At 33.5% G+C, this 22,873-nt stretch overlaps 1 protein-coding gene across 1 annotated transcript in view; it reads left to right on the forward strand.

Moving 5' to 3' along the window:
* The window catches only part of LOC119835475, a 79,027-nt gene that overhangs the window by 51,986 nt on the left and 4,168 nt on the right, over positions 1–22,873 (forward strand). The window lies entirely within an intron of this gene.

Raw genomic sequence — 22,873 nt, forward strand, 5'->3', positions numbered from 1 at the left:
GTTCCAGCCAGGCAGCCAGCCAGCCTTCAGGCCAGCCAGCCAACCAGCCAGCCAGCTATAAGGACCCCTGGCCGTCGGATCGGTCGAGTCTCTCAGACCACTGACCGGCCGTCCAGCCCCTCCACGTCCAATTAGCTTCACTCAGAGTGCCAGAGTGCAATCTGAGCTACTGAGCCCCCCCGCCACGACAAGGCTTGGAACCGATGGGGGGAACATAATTTAAACAGAATATTTTATATTTTAAAATGTTTTATAAAAAGTGTAACATGCACATCCAAGTATAATCAAGAATTTACAGAGTAGTCATTACAATATAAAGTAGTAAGTTTCTATTATTATCCAGCCTCAGATATATCTGATGTATTCGCTTATATTATATTATTTTATATTTTCGATCGACATTGTATCCTTTGGTAATGAACCGCAACCAATTCACAAGTTAAAGTAGCAATGAAGAGAAAGCGTGGCTGCAACTCAAATGGCAATTACCACATTTAACTTGTAATTTAATTTCATGATTATGTACAAATGCCAATACCAAATTCATGCAAAATTATAAAGTGACTTCACGTATCTAAATATTTTGTTAATTATTAATGCTGCATGATTTTGGTGCATATATTCAATTGGTACTTAAAGAAAATGTGTGTGTTCGTTCTGTACGACAATGTAATATTACTGTACGTTATATTTCTAATTGAGATCTTCCTCGAAAATTGCTCTAAAGCACTAGCAAGTATATAACGGGTTATTTTACAACAGCTCATTATAAAAATATGGAGGAGTAACATATTGCTTTGGAAGCGACGATCAGAAGGAAAGTGCTTTTTGAAACGAGCTAAATGCTTTTTACTTTTTGAGCGGGACGATATTAAAAATCGTAATAAGCTGTCTGCATTCTCAATAGAACGCAATATAAAATGATCGTTCGAGTCTATATGAGAGACGTTCTAGGAAAGTCACACTACAACAGTTTACATCAATCGCTTTATAATGCTGCGATAATGCCTTGAATTCAAAAGCTTCTAGTTTTTCTAACTCCGTAAATACGGGTGTTAAACACTCGAAATTTTTATTCTATTTCCTATCATAAATGTTAATCGAAGCATTCTTCGATTATTATACTCTTGGATTAATGATTAAACAAGCTTTCGATTGGTTATTCACAAGCTTTTGTCAGAATATAGTTTGGTAGATAGAACTGTGGTTGTTACTTTACGAGTAGAGTTCATTATTAACATCGGCCGTAAATCCAAGCAATCTGATTTGTGAATTTAGTTTGCTGAAAGGGTAACACAACACCTGTATTGCCTGAAGGGCTGTTACGTTAGTGCAGGTGAATATTGCCCGAGGAAACATGTGATGTAGGAGGGTCCATTATTGTAATCCACGTTGAAAAATGCTATTGATTGATTCTTCGTGTAGAGGAGATTCGTGTCGGTGTGTTTCGGAAATCGAACGTTATAATTTTAGAGCATCAATCGTGGTTTTGATCACTCGACTAACAAAATAATCGATCAGCTTTTATAGCTTACCCGTATATTAACAAGTATACATGTAAATCTATGAATATAATAATGTCTATCTATTGAAGTCCATCTATTCATCTAGGTGATTATTTTACTGCAGCCATTAGGATTATTACCAATATAATGTTGTTGGTTTTATTTATATTTCTATTAATAATTAATAGATAAACGTTTGTAAATAGCGAAGTGACTATTACTCGTAAGAGTAAGATCGATACTCAAAAAAAAAGTTTTTTTTTAAATAACTGCTCCTAAATAAAGTACACATAATATCAGGTTCTGCAAACCGCACACATTCGCCGACGACTGGGCCTACAATTGCATTACACTTGAATACAAGTAATTGGATGATTCGGCATGTTTTTATTGTTGTTTTTGTAAATACGATCGTTTGTTTTAGCATCGTGCAATTACGGATTCAGGGTTAAATAGACTTTTTGTACCCAATTGTACAATCCTTATTTTTGTTTAATTTATAACTTATGTATGAGTCAGGTTATTAATTTATTCGTGTAAATATCTTCGTAATAAAGTCTTCAAGGCAGCTAAATAAAACAAACCTTAAATCTTAAAACAATATTGTAATACCACTGTCAATAGGTTGATATAAACAATACACACACAAATAAGTATTACATGTACAGCTATCAAAAATATTTATAAACAATATATTCATGTTCGCAATGCGTTTCGAATCTTCCTGTATTCCTGGAACTAAAGTACCACTTGTTAAAACAAGTACATTCAACTATAAATTGTATCGTTTTATTCCTATATAATACCCTAAGCTTTTGTTATGTAAGTAGGTACATTTGTTCTGTGAATTTTATGAATAACCACTCGTAACAGCGCTCGTCGATTCATCGTGCGCCCTGAGAGCTATCATATCGTACTTTACTTAAATAGATAACGTAATAATAAAATACTACAATTGCGTATGCTTGGCTTGTTTCCACTCAAAGTAAATATTTGTATCATATTTCAACAGTAGAAATATATTTGTATTGAGATCCCTTACTTACCAATTTGATAAAACTCCGTCGCTACTTTGGTATTTTTGGGTAATATTATCATCCACTAATCTGTAGTTCATGGATCTTAAGACGGTTCCGTTTCAAACGAATCGCTATTTATGTGAAATATGTATGTAGGTATATACGCAACAAGGTACACAAGAAATCTGTGATTATTCAAATTCGATATTCGATTTATCCTTGCTATCACAATAAAAAAGGTTATTGCAAATTATCAACAAAATTCGCGTGATATCGGGTGGAAAATTAAAACAATTATCCGCGTATAAAATCACGATCGTTACATGAATATTATTGAAATAATCTTTTTTCGCTAGATAAACTCCCGCCGTGAATGAAAATGTGTAAACTGTAAAATCTACGCCCGTAATTGGCTCTCAAGTCTGCAAGTTTATATAGTGTTTAATCGGATTGCACGCTTTGTGATTTCGCCCATAAACAAAGCGAAACAGCAGGATTGATTCCTCGTTTAGAATGTTACCTGCGAATTTTGGAAAATAATACGAGAAACTATTATTATGAAAACAAAAACTTTTAGTTATATTGTTTTAATATTTTTACTACATATTTTATTATTTATTTTTACTTTGTTATTTACTATTTATACTTTGCATTTGATATTCATATTGCTGATACAAAAAGAAAAATACACCCACACACCTTTATATCAGCGGTCGCCGTTTTATAGTGATTAGGTGCAACGAAACCTCATATGTCAAAATCCGTTTGGTCTTAAGTCTTTACTTAAGTTTGTATTAAAAAATAAACATACATTGTTACCGTGCTTATATACATACGTTCGAAAATCACACTTTTCATATCTTATTCGGGTATATAGTAGAGATGCCACGAATATTCGGCAGGTATTCGGCCTATTCGGCCACTTTTAAGCTATTCGGTATTCGGCCGAATAATACGTACTATTCGGCCGAATACCGAATAGCAAATCAATGAAAAAAAGACACATCATATTACTCAAAATTATCTATTTTTTTCCAAATTACAACTCTTTAGTAATAATTAAAATTGATCAGTGGTAAGTTGTGATGGATAAAAACAAGCTTTTCAGCATATATTGGTAGCAAACGACTACGCTTTTCATCGTAAATGATACCAGACTCAGAAAATAACTATATAACCTCTCACTATACACGCTACTTCCAGGAGAGGAAAGATACACTTTAGCAAATTTCGAAAGGTTTGGGTATTGTTTTTCGTTTGCTAACCACCACTTGTAAGGATCGGCCTTCCTATCTAGGCGACTATCCTTGACGCTTGATTACTTGATTTACTCGCAATTGAATTGAAACAAATAGCCATCGATCTCCTGCCGCGCCAACGCAACGAGGAAAACAGGTTTTTACTTGTCTTATTCCATCGAACGCGCCCCCGACAAGCATGTATTTCGTGCCGAATATTCGGTGGCCGAATATTCGGCGCTTCGGCCGACAGCGTTGCCGAATATTCGGTATTCGGTATTCGGCCAATCAACTATTCGTGGCATCTCTAGTATATAGTACTTCCCGGTCACAGTAGTTCTTTCTTGATTCTTTCTGCAGACATTGAGAACTGATTGAAAATTACGATCAGTAAGGAAGTTTTACTTTATTAATATCAATTAATAATTCCAAATATCACTAACTGCCTGTCGGATTTTCAGACCTGTAAAGTTGTATATAGATAGATGTATTATCATAAATATATGAAATATTGGAGAAAGTAAAAGATTTTGCGTTACAATCAAACGATAAAGCATTGTGTATAGCAAGCTTGTCACAATATTCTAGTTCTCAATTAATTATTATAAAAGAGGTGAACTACAGACTGGTTTTCCATTGTTTTAATATTTATTCAATATTGGTGCAATTAATTACCACGTTTGCATTATGTGCGGAACTAGTGGAGACTATTCCCAGTAAACTGTTATTGAATTTGCAATCGTCATTGCAATAGCAAATCGGACGAGGAACAAAAGCATTGGGAACAAAACAGTATGCGTATACGATTGTTGGAGATGGATTTTCACGTAACTCGATGAATGAGCTCGTAAATGTTGCCAATTTTGTGATGCCTGTTCCGCGAAGTGTGCTTCGGTACATGGTCTATTCGGAGCGGGGTATGCTCGTTACAAACACTCTTATGTTCTAAACAGCGACGATAATGTAAACTCATTCTGTACAGTTTTTATAGTAATTTCTAGTCGTTTCGTATAAACGCAATGAGTAGCGAACTATGAGATGTCAAAACGGGTTTCATTTTGCTTATTTTAACATTATACAGTAGGTATACACATATATGCTGTGTAGAAATTACTAGAAAAAGCTAGAATTGATAATGTATTGATCAGATTCAGAGAATTAGATATTCAATGTACAAGATTTGATAAAGTAATCATAAGAAACGTTACCTCAATATATTATGACATATTGTATCAATATTACTTAATAATGTCGCTATATTGTATGCAGTTCGCGATAGAGTGTATTAAAAATTGGAAAAATGTCTTTCGCCCTTTAGAAACTTATTATTGGCTATAAAACGTAAAAAATATCCACATACGATACTATCCATCTCATAAAATATAAAAAAAAAATACACGGGTATCGATATATGTTTGAAAATCATTTGCCTTATATCTGGATTTTAGATTTAGAACTCTTTAGAAACTTATTATTGGCTATAAAACGTAAACAATATTCACATACGATACTATCCATCTCATAAAATATAAAAAAAAATTATACGGGTATCGATATCTAAGTCTCCCAGTGTACAACTTCGCCGTAAATATGATGTTCTTGGCAGCTGTCTCAGGAGTCAAGTTAAATTTTGAAGAGGTAGCGTACTAGAGTGATAGTTGATGGAGTTAGTTAGTCGACTTAGGTTGCAGTGTCGAAAAACTTAATGTACCTACGCTCCGGAGTTCGCGCATTGTTAAAAGTTCTAAGTTTATTTTTAATGAGAAGGCAGGGTACGAGCTAAGATAATTTTCAATATATACAAACGAGAATGCAGTTTTGATGATTCCGTGTTGTAGATTACATTTTGATAAGATAATTAATTTTAATAATAATTATTCTAATAAAAACGTACATTTAGTTACGAATCCGATGCTTCATAAAAATTGTATTATGTGTTTGTGTAAAAGTAAGAAAATTCCTGTACAAATTTCCCTTTAAAACTAGATCTCTCACTCGGCTTCTAAAAGGAAGGATCGTGGCAGTTAGATTGGCGTACAAATAACTGATCCTATAAAGGTTTCGTTTTTGAGCCTCGGAATCCTATAAATCACGTTATCTGTCCAATATAATATTCCTTCTCTTTGGACTAGGGCTGATGCAAATATAATATTGGAAATGCTTCTTTGTGGGAGATTGATTCTTATCGGTTTTATATTATTTATTTCAGTATGGTTTTAATTATTTTAGTTACCGATACCGCGTTTTCTCAGGCCTACGCACTGCCACACGCCTCTCACGCGAGGAAGAGGCAGTGTTAAAAAATATGTATACAGACCACATTTAAGACAACGTGTTTTGTTGTGTAAATGTAATAAAATTATTGTTGGTAATTAGCGACGGGCACTCACGGCCGGATTTTTCTGATGATCTGAATGATTAATTTGTATCTATCTGAGCTTTGACTAAACGTCTTGTAGTAATTAACAGGTTTTAAAACGTGTTAATCGCATCGCTTCGTTGTCGCAGTTCCGTGCTATATAGATGTTCTAATTTCTGAAGGTACTAAATCGACAGGATTGTGAATTATTATTCTGCGGGGATTTACGGTTGAGAGGAAAATTGAGGTTAGTGTCGGGACATACCCGTTACTAAGGGAATACAAGCTGATATTCTAGTTTATCACTTAGTTTCTTCTCTCTTCCGCCTAGGCAGTCCATTGAAAATATGTGCGTTAGCTAATTCTGTCCATAATGACGCCTTGGAAAATGTTTCAATATCCTAGCACATAAGATTTGTTTGAGTTGCTAACAAATTAAGTTGCTAATTTTCTTCCACACCACAATGGATCAATTTTATAGTAAGATCCTTGTATTTGGTAGTTGTTAGAACGTTTACAGTGACATAGACTTTCATCGTGGTGAAACATCTTTTATTCCCACAGAGGAAAAGCTATTATGGCGTACTGCATTGGAGTTGTTTGCCAATTATAATCATTTATTTAAAAAAAAAAATATAGAAACTTCATTTTACATTAGATACACATCAAACAAATTATTAATCTATAAAACAATATTCATACTTACGTAAAGCTAAATAATTGAAAGACATGTATTTTTTAATCGATTTTATTGTATGACTAACTCACTACAGTAATAACTTACTAAACAACTATCTCATCCAGGGTCTCTTCTCAGAGTCCTGATCATATAACGCGATTGTTTTAGTTTAATTAATTGTAAAATAATACAAATTTCCCTTCTGTGTCGAATGTGTGTCAAAATATCCTAAGTCAATTCTCTAGTGGTCTCTTACATTCTGAGAAGCTTGGAGACATCAACCCATCTCCAATAAATGTGTGGATCTTTGAAGCTATTGTTAGACGTGACACGTAAGATGTGACCGTTTCCTTTATTGCTATTGGGTACTTGTCTGCAATGTACATCTCCCATTGTTAACACTCACTAATCATTCAACCAAACAGAAGTACATATTGGCACATTCGGTTATTCGATTCATAATAAGAATGTTAGTTTTATAATGAAATGAAATGAATTTATTCGCACGATATATATAGTTTCTCTTTCTCTTGGTCACAGCAGGACGCGTGAACTGCTGGGCCGATTTCGATATTTATTTGTTGTTTATCATTTTGTAAAAGAGAACCTTGAGAAATTATAACAGCTATTTAATTTTCACGATTTGCAGTTCCCACTAAGAAAGGCTAACGTCTGTCGTGTCAACTGGTAGGATGTAAAATAAAGTTAAGATCATACTTTCTGGAACTCATTTGTTTTCAATTCATTTTCACAATATGATTGTCGCACAAAAATTGTACAATAACGCCGTTTACAAATGACAGGTGTCGTCAGCTTACAAACGATCGGCATATTGTATTGTGCCGAGAATTTACTTTTTCCAAACGTCTACAAGGTGCTGGCTCCTACTTCTGTGTAATTTAAATCCAAGTCAATAATTGAGCGGGGAATCTATTCAATTTGCCTTCCATATAAATATCTCTCGGTTGTCAACTTACTTTGCGGCATGTCAATACTTATAAATACACGTGTAAATTTATACCGCGCAAAATAAACAAATAGTAATTGGATTCTTCCAGTTTCTGAATACAGTGATTGGCGAATGGTCATTAATGAATACCCATATCCCAAGTTAATTAACGCTAATAGGCATGGCTTTGAGTGTTTCACATTGTGCCTTATGTATAGTCAGTCTATTCTAACAGTGTTGCACCCTTTCACACCCGATGCCTTTGATATTAGGGAGCTTTGGTATACATGTACTGTATGATGAAACCAATTAATATAATCTGATAGTATTGACGCCTTTGATCGCGCTCTTGCTTGCCCTAATGGTCAACGCCGATGTTATCATAAAGACAAAGACGCCGTTTAATTGACAAGTAATCGATAGTTGTGACAGATTTTGATCAACGGCGTCATATTGAAGCGTGAACGTGTGCAAATTTTTTTAACCAAGCAGTGAACATGAACGACGAATCAAAGGCTTTTGTATGGTGTTAGCTTTGTACACTGATTGACAATTAAAAAAAAATACTGAAATTATTTGTTTTCCTCTCAAACTGTTGTTTAGTTTTAATCAAAGTACAACGTAACTATAAAAATATAATTTATTTGCCGATGCTGTACGAAATAAAACAACACTTTAAAGAAAAGCCATTTCAGTAATATGTTGTTTAGATATGTGAGTATGTTAAAAACTTGTGTAGTCAGAGTTAATTTATAAAAATGTTGACATGTACAATTTGCATTGTTTTATTTTTATTTAGCCAAACTATGGTGTTATCGATGCTATCGAACTTTCGATAGAAAAAAAACACGTCAAATGTTTTTAATTAATTTCCTTTGCTACAGCTAACACACACACAAAGCTTTATGAAAAAAATAATCCTTTGAGTATTGCATAAAATTGGCAATGTAAAAACTAAAAATATAAAAGCAAAAAAATTGAGTGAAATTTACGCTTTATGCATAAAAGGCTGCGACCTTTTCAAAGATCTGTAAATATTTTATACGAGACTCTGTTTATTTACAGCAAATAAATACTGCCTTTTGCTGATGTATTTCATGAGCTAGTCTCTTTCTTTATAATCGCTGATATAAAATTATTTTATGTAAAATAAGCACTACGAGCATTTTTTAATCCACATTCACATGATAGACCTGCGGCTGCTTAGTTTTCATTGTTTAAATGATTTAAGGAAAAGTGGAATGGGAGGAAAAGAACTTCTGTTATTCCTGGCCTCGCCCGGGTTCTGAAATAAAAATAATAAATTAACAGTACACTAATAAAATACCTAATGATGGAACGAATACTATTAGCCTCGGAGCTTATTTACAAACAACGTACAAAAACTTTCTTCATTATAATCTTTGTAGCATTCGTAAGATAAAACTAAAGAAATAGCTTTTATCACAGTAGCTTTCGTTGAAGTCATCCATTTGACATTTGGTGCTAGTGTAAACGAAGTCAAACATTCGTACGTCATTCGATTGTCGTAACGAAACCGTAGCAATAAACCAGGTTGTGGTAACCGCTATCATGAAATTAGTTGGTACAGTAAAGGTCAAACATAGTGGGCATACATTGTCACACAGTAATTTCCTGTGTCCCATATGTCGTGGTCTAATAATAGGCTGAAAAACAAACAGTGTTACACGCAAATAAAAACATAATTAAACACAACGCGTATTTTAATGATACGTAATGAAACATTTTGACATGTAATTGTTGTACCTATAAAGCGGATAAAACATCGTTAGCGACAGCTCAGCTACAGTCAGTCCGAATTAAAAAGTTCTCATTAGAACGTGTGTTCTTAATTTAAGAACTCTTTCGATAGCTCGCTTTAAGTGTTACGCGACATTTCGGTTGTAAATGGCGCCGTTAAAATTAAGCTCCTTTTTTAAAACTACGTACCAACGTCGTTACGGACACGCGTCCGATGAAATTTTCGATTTTTGACTCAGAGCAAGTCATGTTTTACGAACTACAATGTTCTTTTGGCACTTGGATGAAACTGTCACAGAGACAAATTTCGTGGAAACTTTACCTAATATTCTTCAGATAGTGTGTGTGTGTGTGTGTGTGTGTTTGTGTGTGTGTGTGTGTGTGTGTGTGTGTGTGTGTGTGTGTGTGTGTGTGTGTGTGTGTGTGTGTGTGTGTGTGTGTGTGTGTGTGTGTGTGTGTGTGTGTGTGTGTGTGTGTGTGTGTGTGTGTGTGTGTGTGTGTGTGTGTGTGTGTGTGGTAGCGATGAAGTTATTATTGCGAAATCGTAAATTTGTAACTTTGTTATTGAATAAATACAAAATGGGATAAATACAAATACAGTGAAACGTAGAAAAATAGGTCTCGAAGGGTCCTCCAACTTGTCTCACTTATAGGGGTATTCCACTTACCCAGTGTCTCAGATATCCAGGTATAAATAAATATCCGTCTCATGCACTCGTACAGGTGGATCCAATAAAAGTGGTCGGAATAGCTACGGTTATTTCAGTTATAGAGTTGCGATATGAGTGAGTGAGAGAGAGAGTAATATTAGATGTAATAAAAAAGTGCTCAATTACAATTTTTTTTTTTTTGTAAATAGTTTAAAAATTAATATAATAATCGTTTGTGTTTTGCAAGTATCAGCTACAAATGTATTTCGATCAAAAAACTTTCCTCAAATATGCTTTGGTCACCAATTAACAACTATAACTATGTCGTGTTTAGAAATATTTACTTCCGAGCCCATTTCGTCGATATCTTGATTCATCCCCGTTGCAGAGGCAAATGGATAGCAAATTGACTCGCTATAATAGTAACAGAGGCAACTGCGACGATACAAATGAAACAACGAATCCAAAATACAGAGGCTCGCATCGTCCCAACAATAGAGGTAATTGAGTGCCGAAGTGTAGGGACCTCAGCATGAGTTCCAGTTGTTTCTCACTTAACCGTGTCCCGCTTAACCGAGTTATATTACAAAAGAATGATATTGGGGAAACATTGTAACTAGTCCATTGAAATGTCACATTTTTTAGGCCTAAGCTTGCGTTTTTTAGAGGACGCAATTTTATTTTTTTGATGTGTAGAGGGGGTCAGTGTAAAGCTAAAACCAAGTTTGTGGGGTCGCCACCCTTTTCTGAAGATTTTCGCTTATAACTTTTTTATTTATAGTTCTACGATAAAAAGTTACTGGACCAAAGTTGTAGAGAATTTAATTTGCAATAACATTTGTTAACAAATTTTTTTTATCAAATAAATAGTTTAAGAGATATATCATAAAAACCGTTTCAACCCCTATTTTCAAGATGGCGGCTGTGGGACAAGGGTGGCGACCCCACAAACTTGGTTTTAGCTTTACACTGACCCCCCCTACAAATCAAAAAAATAAAATTGCGTCCTCTAAAAAACGCAACCCCAAATGTAACTTTTCAATGGACTAAACCGCTTCAAGCAACGCACTGCACGATCTGTCATTAAACGTCGTTTTAGAAGATGACGTCATTCGTTTTGAACTTTGCTAAGCGCCAAAGGATCCTTGTAGTAGTTTTCCAAATAGTTTTAATAATTATAAGGCAGAAAATATATTACCGCGTGATGGTAAAACGTTTTATATTTACACTAATGTTTCTAAGATAATATATGTATTTCTATTAATCGTGTATGAAATTGAATTCAAAGATACATCCTTCTTAATCTAAACTCGTATTATAATCATGAAACATTTTTATTTTTGTATGAACGTTTGTAATATTTTCACACAAAAACAGCAGGATGCTGCATTATTCCTTAGTGACATGGCTATATTTTATTTTAGTCTATGACGGGTCAATCCAGACGGGGCCGTGGTGAGCGACTAATATTTTCTAGACGCGAACATAATTTAATCCATTTATTCTTATTTAGCTTCATAGTATTTGATTAGTTATTCTCGCCAATTATAAGGTTCATTAGGCTATGGCAAAAGTTTCGCATGTAAATAGGGAATCGTAGTCGGTTGCATTATTGAATTATGCATTACGTGAATATGTGTACGAGATTGTATTACCTACATGCTGAGTTAGTGAGTAATTTTGCTTCATTAAAAATAAATATAGATAGGTTCCCTATTACATTTTATGATTCTCTCATACTTAATGAGACGTGTATCGAATCAGCGAACATTCAACTCAGTGGAATTATTTATATTTGTTACAAATTGCTAACTCACATTTCCAATGCATCTACCTATAGGTAAATGTGTATTTTATTTTATCTATAACTAACCACATCTTAAAGATAAGTTCATCGATCTCGTAATAAAAGTCGAAAACGCCTAGACAATTCCAAGTATGTGACGTTACAATAACAAAAAATTAAGTCCAACACTACGATAATTTAAACTGTTTCAGTCTCGATTGCACTTCAAAACGTACTCAAATACCAAGTGATTATCACCAAATATTAGCGATTAAAAAGTAGCGCTAGTTCTGCCTGAATAAACCACTATGTTTTTTTTTTATTATTACCAATATTTATGTGTCGAGATTTGTTTTGTTTTTGTCTTATATTATATAAACAATATAGGGTCCGTAGACTCGCAACCTGCTCCTGCGCAAACGTTAGGGGAAAGGAAATTCGGCGTAATACACAACTTTGACTTTGACTTCGACAACGACATGAAAAGCTCTGACCTTGTTAACATTTTGACATGTGAACTCGTTTACCTAGAACTGGGTTCTAATGAACACGTTTTGAGGTATTATTGGCCAAATCCGCCTATTCTATTCGTTACATGTTTATAAGGCATGTTTTTTGTCAATTATTATGTTATACACGGGATAAAATTTAACATCACGTTTATTTGTAAGGCCGTATGAGTTTATTTGGGTAAAAAATTGTGTAACTGGCGTTTTTATTTCTTTAATTGGATAACGATACGTTGAATATTTGCATCATATTTTTAAATAAAAATGTTGTTAAAATATAGACGGTCATTAACGGTTTTCGGTTAACAATGCAAGAAGAAAGCAAATATTTATTTTAATAATAAAAGATACACGCAAACAAATAGAAATTATAAAGTGGAAAATGAAAATATAAATATACATTTAACATAGTCTGTAGGCATTTGTAATTTTAGTTATAATGTCAAAATATAATGAAGGAATAATTTTAGTGATCATTAACTGTTTTGGCAGTAAAAAGTGTTTTTGATATATATTGCCGTTATTAAATAGAGTCTTTACAACAATAATATTATAGAATATATATACAGCGGGGTAATAACTACGCATGTTATTGCGGTAACGCTTGAATATTTAATGTTTTAGTAGCGCTTTTAGTTAATACCATTGGAGTGTTATTCAAAAGTTAAAGCCGTTCGAGTGAGTTGTACTGCTCAGAATAATTGGCAGACTAGATGGGATTCCACGGTGGACGCTGTGTTCGATCTTGCTGCACTCGTAACATCCGGGAATCATTCGCGAATAGGCAGGAGCCCCGTATCTTTTCCTCACCCAGTCAGTTCCCCAATACCCCCTCCAATCCTTTATTTTGTGACGTTAGGCCCGTGCAAATAGCCTACGCCTTAGAAAGTACTTGTGGTGGTAGGTAGCGTTTACCATAAAGCAACCCACTTTGTCCTTTGCGGACATGTATAATATTAAATTGTACATGGTACGTTCGGATAAGTCGTACTTGCGGAATAATTTACATGTTTGTTTAATCATGAATGTTAAAACAAGTTATTTTGAAGGAAACTTAATCAAATAAAAAAAACCCTGTTGTTTGTTACGCTTTTATTGAATGAAAATGTACTATTCTGGTTAAAATTTATCTTCTTTTTATTTTTGTCTGTCGGAGATCTTTTTGCATGAAATTATTTATGACTGCTATAGTTGCCAAGACAAAAATCGTACTTCTAACATCTTATTTTACTAATATTATAAATGCGAAAGTTTGTAAGGATGTGTGTGTGTTTGAGGCTCTTTCACGCAAAAACTACTGAACCGATTGCAATGAAATTTGATACGTAGACAGCTGGACAATTGGAATAACATATAGGTAACTTTTTATCCCGATGTTTCTACGGGATACGGACTTACGCGGATGAAACCGCGGGGAGCAGCTAGGATACAATATATAACGTCCTACTAATTACAACAATGTTCAACATTGTTCAAAGCACATGTTGTATAAACAATATACAATTTATACTTTCTTCAGAATATTCCCCAGAAATTAAACATGTAATAACGCACCTATTACAAAAGATTCACCTATATTACTATATGTATGACACGTTTTGTTGTCACCTACGCAGTCGATGTTGCTTGAAATTTGAATAGAGCTTCCAATCAACCTACGGTGAGGCCATCCACTACTTTGTAGATAATGGAAACTGAATATTCTGCAAGACCAGGATTCAAAGGAAAGTCAATTACCAAAACATATTGAACTTGCTTCACATTTACACGCCTTCCATTCATTTCCTTTCAGCATAGCCGGCTTGTATAAATACGTAAATCGGTTCTAGGGCAATCGATTAGCAATAGTTTTCATATTGGTAGCCGTAATGAGCGGGCAAGTTAGTTGCAGCAACTGTTTGTCTTGTATCTATTTCCATTCAATGCATACATTCCCCAAAGTTCTGGCTAAGGCTTCAGTTTTGATGCGAAACGCGCCTTATTAGCGAGTAATTTGATTTGAACGTATTGTATTTTGTAGTGATAAAGTAATAATCAATTATGTGCATGTTAATAAATGGATATGTGAAATAATTAATAAATCCATCAACCGCATAACGTACAATGAAAAATGAATATTATTTTATATTTGTATTATATTCTCGGAAATCATTTTGTTCGCGCGCTATATGACAAATTATTTTTGGTGACAATACAGATACAGGATTGATACAAACGTTACCAATAAAGTCACTTTTGACAATTGGTAATTCATGGAAATTTTATGAATAACCCATTGTCAAAAGAAAGGTTCCAATTGTGAAATAAACCGAACTTGATAAGTGTGTCTATGTTTTATCTTGTCTTCGTTGTGTATTTGTCTAGTAAGAGTTTATGGTTAACTAACTCGATCGAACTAAGAGAAATCCTCATATTATAGTGATATAACACTGGCTGCATCCTGCGGCTTAACTCCCTCAGATTCCGAGTTAAAAGAAATAATTATTTATTTGCATACGTGCTAATCTGTGTGCCGTATCTAATATAGTTCAGTTTAAAAGACTAAAAAACACTTATCTAGCCATCTCTATATAATAACAATGTCTCATTGATTTAAAATTATACATGGGATCGACCGATTCATAGATCTTCACCTATTCTATATCTTTTTCAAATTTAGGTTATAATACCTTGATTGAACCTGCTGTCCAAATTTAATAGTAAATTATTAATGTTTAGTTTTTTTTAAAAACAATAACTTTGTATAATTAATTAATCTAATATGTAACATTCTCGTATCACAATTTTCGTTTCTATACACCTCCGAAGCGGCTCGACAAACATCTATTTTACCCCTAAATGATAAGAGTAAGGCGTCACCGGGTCAGTTAGATAGTAATTCTTGTAGTAAGAGCCCATGGTACGCATGAGTTCTGAAGTGTCGTGTACGGTCAAGCATCGTAATAAATCTGGTTAATTTGCATAAAATACTTTTAAATTATCACATTATAAACAACATACGAAACCGGCCAAGGGTCTTTATAAAACCGTATAACGATAATGATTTGTGGTCTAAATCACTCTCGATTGCATTTCATAATATTTATTGAATGAGCGTGTATTTCGCATATAATTTCATTAATACGTAATTAATATAAAATAAATTTATATTGATTAATTGATGTTAGTAAGCTTATTTGAATACATGTCTATGATTAATTTGTTTATAAGGGGATAACGGATTTGCATAGAACCTGTAGTCAACTGGTGTGACTGAGAAATACAGTTCTTACGTTTGATATGATTGTACTTATTAAAAATTATATGCTTCATTTATTTTTAATGAATGCTAGCAAGACCGATAATGAAAAACGTGTATTTAAAACGTTATAAATCTATAACGTGAATGTGAGCTCGTAATAGACTTAATAAAATGATGAGCTTACATTCTCTTATCCCATAAATATCAGCAAAGTCTCTGTATAGAGGTTCGAGAGTTTGTATACTTAGGACAAATGCTCCAACTAGGTAAGAGCAAACAATCGAAAGAGGAATTAACAGGCGGACACAGCTAGGTTGGGCAGCATCAAACGCAGCAGCAATAAACTTCGAGCCATCGTGTTCTCATCACCCCAATGGCTTAAAATAAAGTTATTTAAACAGTGCGTCTTGCCAGGCGTGAGCTATAGAGCTGAGCTGTGGATACTCACATTACAGCTGGTCCCACTAACTTAAAGCGCTCAGCGAGCTATGGAGCTGTGCTCGCTATTTCTCTGAGGGCGAGTCCGGAATGAAGTAATTCGCCAGAGAACGAAAGTTGTCGACATAGCTCGCTTTTATGCTAATTATCAAAATGTAGTGTGGTGGACTGGTCATATGTGCTGCAGAACGGACTAGCGCTGGGTCAGAAACGTCTTAGAGTAGACATTGTGGCCGTAGACGCAGCTAGGGCTGCTGGCCTCAATTTATTATTTGGAAGAGGCATATGTCCAATTGTGAATAATTAAAGGCTGATAATGATGATTAATGACGCCCTTATTCTGTTAGTAAAATAACTAAACCTTATCAATTTAAGATTGTTCCTAGTAAATTTAAAAGCTAGTGCATGCTGTACGCGGAATCACGTTTAAAAGCCTTTTACAAAAGCTCTGTAGATTAACTTTGAAAGTTAACAAAACGTTAGCAAAGCTTATCTCCAGCCGAACCATAACAGGGGATTGTGATTGATATACGAGCGTAATAGGACCCATCCACACTGATAGTTGTGGTGCATTTTGAAATTGGGAATTTTCGCTTTTAAATAATGATGATGATATAATAAAATGGCCGATCATTTACGTCCGTGGATATGTTATTTGAGTCCTATCCAATATTAAAATCTATATTGGATAGCTCGTGTTTTGATTAAATAAATAAATCAAATAACGGATTATAGAATATCTATCTAAATATCTCCAATTCTGGACTGGAGAAACAAGTAATAGTATAAGTATACCGGGGAAAAATATATTAAAATTTCATACAAATATAATCAGTAGTTGATTTGTAAAAAAAACGTTATTCTAAGATTTCATGATTGTATACAAAACACCCTGTAGATAGTAGTTAGGTACTGTAACGCTTACGAACCGCGGCACGCTGACACACTACGCCTTTACCACATTTTTCTCTCATTTGTTATTTATAGTGATTCCATTTTTGTAGTATGTACATTGGTTTAATTTTTTTTTTTTCATGTTGACGATAGGTATTTTTTTTTTCGTTCTGCAAAAAGCTTTTATTATATGTAAATAATTTCATGACAAACAATTTTTATAGTGACCTCTGATGACCTACTAGCAAACGCAAACTAAGTTGCGAGATATTTATGAAAACTGATTTTCGTGACCTTTTAACCTTTCCAACTTTCGAGGTCGATTTTTCACATCTTCATAACGACGCCGTGTACAACAAACTCCAGCTCACTAGAAATTTTTCTTCGGAGAAAACCTAAAATGATGGACTTTGTGTCACTTGTTGAAATGCCTGAAAGCACATTTTAATTATAGCATGAGCGTCTGTATTTCGCATAATATTTCGGCCGGTTTCAAGTGCCTCTTAAATATTAAATAGTTGACATTCAATCTAAGTAGTAACTAATTCAACATTCAATCTAAGTAGTAATTTTAGTTACTTTTTACTTAAATTGTGTATTGTTATTTGTATATTATCTTGTTACGGTACAATTGTATAGAAAAATTATTATTGCATAGAAAATCACGATTCGGGACTACGCTGGACAACGAGTTGACTATATTTCACCAGTTTTCAAACTATCCGTTTAGAGTTATGAGCTTGAGAGTTGAGACAATGAGCTACCGGCATATTTGCGAAATAGTAAGTATTCCAATTTCCAACTGCACGACCGGAGCGGCGAAGCAAGCGCCGGCCGCGCGTGTGAATGGGTCTTACGCTTTGTTTCTATCGGAATGTGCAATACAGAATTCTATCCATCTGAAATTTGAAATACCTGTGAAGGCATGCGATTTAAAAAGTGTTTGATAACAGGAACAATGGTAACTGCCGTGTCAAAGAGAGAGCGCCGAAATAAGTTTTTATCGTTTGGAAGGTAAATTAAGTGTTACAGCTTCGGCAACGAAACGTCCCACTACGAGTTGAATTAATTGTTAACTTGTTATAGCGACAATTTTATTAAAAGTTGAGACGGAAATGTGTACATTTAATATTTATGCGAATTTTGTCAAATTGAATGTTTCTCATTTGCTGACTCCGACTCCGACGAGTTTAGCTGAAAGATACAAAACCGCACTTTTCGTATTTAATTTAATGACAGTTTTGAAATTCGCGTTTCCGCCGCCGTGTTTGCGAACGTTATTAGCATTATTAAATGTGTTCGGAATTTGTGGAAACGTTTGATGATAATCGTATTACCTCTGATGATCCGTAGGTGCGACGATACTTCGCACAATATTATGCAAACGACCCGAAACACAATTCATTTCCCGTAATATGCGGTGCGCTAACATAATTATAATCATTTACGCGAGACTCTTCAGTGTAACCGCAGATTTACTTACCTTTTACTTACCATCAGGTGACGCGCCTGATCAGTTGCCTCCCCTCATATAGAAATAAGAATATACCACGATGTAGAATGATATCATTTGCAATTGTATCTGTTCCTTCTATTTTCTTGTTTTGTCTTATGTCTCCTAATGGTTCGAATTTAACGATTTACAAATAAGCGAGTTGTTTCTTCAAATTACACAGCCTTAAGGCAACCTTTTATAAATGTATTTTCTTTATTTCATGTTTGGAATGGATGGAAATTTTTATTTTTACCGAAATACAGTAAATACTCGTATTTCGTTTCATCGGATGCTTTACTAGTATTAATGAAAGCGCAAATAGACGAATTCTCCATGTACACAACAATTTAAAAAATTGTAAAAACTTACGATCTATACATTTTTCTAGTAGTTAGGTGCGCTTAAGTGCTCTGAAGCGGAATCAGTATCGGAATACAGTTTATATTTTTTATTCGTTTTTATTAATATTCTGAAGTCTCAACGAAAGGTATATCAATTGTTTTAGTACTTGAAAGAGCAATAAATAATGCAGCCTCGGGCTGCCTAGTCAGGTGGCACGGGAGCAAGCAACAGGTGGATTGTAACCCAAATTGATGCGTTATCCACTATCTATCTAATCTAACAGATGTCGATTTTATCTTATCTTATATCTTTAAACGAGCAATTCTTGTATATATATATATATATATATATATATATATATATATATAATTGGAATCTCGGAATCGGCTCCAACGATTTTCATGAAATTTAGTATATAGGGGGTTTCGGGGGCGATAAATCGATCTAGCTAGGAATTTTTTTTAGAAAATGTCATATTCGTGTTTTATTCGAGTTTTATCGACTTAACCTTACTTTTTAAACAAATAGGAGGCGTTTGAGTAGTCCCAATTTATTATGACTCTTCCTAACATATATTGGCTAATAATAATACTATAAATGCGAAAGTTTGTGAGGATGGATGCATATGTATGTGTGCGTCTGTTACTCTTTCACGCAAAAACTACTGAACCGATTGCAATGAAATTTGCTTCGTAGATAGCTGGACAACTGAAATAACACATAGGCACTTTTTATACCGATATTCCTACGGGATACGGATTTACGCGGTTTCAACCGCGGGTCACAGCTAGTAAAGAATTAAGTATTAAAATTACGCTTCGGTGGTTAGATGTTCGGACTTTAATTGAAACATTGTAATTTACAAGAGATTATTGGGAAGATGTATAGAAAAAAACATTATTTAGAATGTTTAAAGTAATTAGAAAAAGTTTGCCATCGTGAGACTTATTTATTCAAAAAGTTGATAATGCTCTATGCATTTAACAGTGATAGTAATAACATTTTACTTTATGTTTCGAAGGTATTAAATGATATAAACAGAATCATAGAATTTCGCTGAATTCAAACTAATTATATGGAGTACCAGCGTAATGTTATATATTTCACAAATAAGAGGATTAATGTGTTGTTTGCTTCAAGCTAATAAAACAAATAGTATGAACGTAATGGATTCTAGTGAAATGAAGAATATTACATAATATTAATGATGAATTTAAAAGTAATATAGGTTTTAAACAAATACATTTCTTAAAGCAACCAACTATACGTACCTATTGGTATAGTTTAGATTAATATAATTAATGTATAAAATTTTTATTATGATGTTCTTACCCACAACCGCTGGCTTTTTTACCTCCGACGGCAAAATGGTTTAATAAGTTTGACGTGTCTATCGTGTGACGTGTATCTAGCTAGCTCTCGAAGGGATCAAACGGTTTCTATTTAGTTTTTTTTTTTAATAAAATGACAGACACGTTATGATTAAAATCGGATAAGCCGTTTCAAGATCATCAGCTGTTTTCTAATTGATGAGACGATTTGATGAACTCCAAACGTATTGACGAAGGTTTCAAATTCGCGATAGACGGAAATACAATGAGCGGGGTTGTTTTTTAATTTAAATTTAATGTAAAATTAAGTCAGTAACAAATTAAAAAATAATAATAATAATAAAACTCGCAGCTCGCAGATCCACAAAGTCGCGTTTCTTATGACTATCGTAATAAATGTCATGAACAAAAACTATATTTAAATCGCCATCTAGGTCGTCTTGATTTTTCGAGACGAGATACTATAGTATACAATTGTATCGATATTCAATTTTAGAGACGCTGACCGAATTCGATTGTGGACGTTTTGAATGTCAATGATATATTCCGTACATATTTGTGTATAATTTAATTTGAAGGATACTGAAATTGAACTCAAAATTAATATGAATTGGGTAAGCAATTTCTTGTGTATTTATTTATATTCTGTTATTGATTAACATTCGATTAAATAGATCACAGATGTTACAAAAGCATACCTGTTATGTTAGTTAAGAAATTAAATTAATCTATTATCCAATAAGATATTAATGACAATTATTCATTCAAATGTCCATACGTGTAGTTATAATTTGCCATCGACTGTAAAAAATTGGATCGTTTTATTTTATTTGTGCACGTTTCTGTCAGCGCACATTTTGTACAGAAGAAAAAGAGTTCATGATTCTGATCCATCAACTCTTTGTGTAACTATCAAGTTAATTTATTTAATCCGTATGTCTTATTGATGTTTTACTGTTTACATTTATAAAATGCTTTACAATTTTATATGCAAAACTAATTCTGCTGCTAAAGCAGAGTTCATATTTTCTGCTGTATTAACTTCAGCTCATCATTCGTGTTCGTTTTTCACCATAAAATCGTTAAACGGGGAGAAATATCGCTGGAGGCTATTATAGCGATTTGTTGCGTTATTTTTCACCCGCATTTTATGAAAGTTCTATTTAGTCGTATACATGTCAACATTCTTTCAAATTTTAATACAGTATCGATTATTATTTTTTTTAAGTTTAATTGTGTATTTGTAGGACAAATTCTTTATGGACTTCGTTTCGCTTATAGATTATACTGCCCGTGCCCACTTGGAAGTTGATTATGATTCAACCAAATAAATAAACTTTAAACGACTTAATACACATCTTTTACTTACAGTAAAACAATTTATCATGGGAAAGATTTATGTTAGTTCATAGATGGACATGGATGGATGGATAGTTCCCACAAAACATAAAAGCTATATAATACCACATACCTTTTTATAGAAGAAAAGAAAAGTTCTTCACTAAATTAAGTAGGTACATCTCGACGCTAAAAAAGAAGGTGGTTGTGCTGGTCAATAGTATTTTTTTGTTACTTCATAAATTTTATTGGATGCACCGATTGTTATTTCTTTTTTGAAACCAGCCTAGTTTTTTGTTAAAAAATAATTATTCATTTTATGTAAACGGAAACAGGTCATAGACGCGGCATGCTTATCGAGGTACAATTTTAATATACCTTTAAAAATTAAATGACTGAAAATGTCGACGTATGTTGAGACTGTTCGTTGAACCATATAAGAAAATTGTGATTGTATTTTTTTTATTTCTGTTCCACACAACTACACAAATTAAAAATTTTGTTTCACTTACCGTGAAGATTCAGTGAAGCATTTTATCGCTTTTAAAATAGGATTGTATTTTAAATTCGGATATCAGATTTAAGTCGGTGTAAAATATACCGTATTTGAATTCTACAAATTCTTCGCCGGAAATTCGATAATCTCAGTTGAATACTTCATCTACGCATAAAATAAGTATTTAATAAACTACTCTATTTACGTTTGTATTGTCAAGTGTTATAATGTATTTACAAAGATAAGTTTTTGTTTCCAAAGATCAAAACTCACAATATAAATATAATTTAGTGGATGGTAACGTTTTACCAAAATGTTAAGAAAAGTTTTCTTTAATATATGGACTTTTTCATTGAACCTCTGCCTCTGCGGTCCGTCTTCGTTGAGATAGGTCAAATACGCTGTCACTACATAGTATAGAACAAAGTCGCTTTCTCTGTCCCTATGTATGCTTAAATCTTTAAAATTACGCGACGGATTTTGATGGGGTCTTTTTTTAATAGATAGAATGATTCAGGAGGAAGGTTTATTTGTATAATAACGTCTATTCTACTCCGAATTAACGCGTGCGAAGCCGCGGGCAAAAGCTAGTTCGGTTATAAATTTTTATAGAATACTAGTATGCGCAGAAACATACGTTTACTCCGTATTTATGATAAGTACAATATGAAAAATAACAATTATATTTGTTACTTTGTAATTTCGATAATTACTAAACGATATTTTAAATTCTATCATTGGTTGCATATTCCTCAATGACGAAGACTGTATAATATTAGTATGATTGTGATTACTAACATATTCAATGTTGAATAACAATATTATCGGATGCCCAATAAAGTG

Source organism: Zerene cesonia, chromosome Z (genome assembly GCF_012273895.1).
Source record: "Zerene cesonia ecotype Mississippi chromosome Z, Zerene_cesonia_1.1, whole genome shotgun sequence".
Lineage (NCBI taxonomy): Eukaryota > Metazoa > Arthropoda > Insecta > Lepidoptera > Pieridae > Zerene > Zerene cesonia.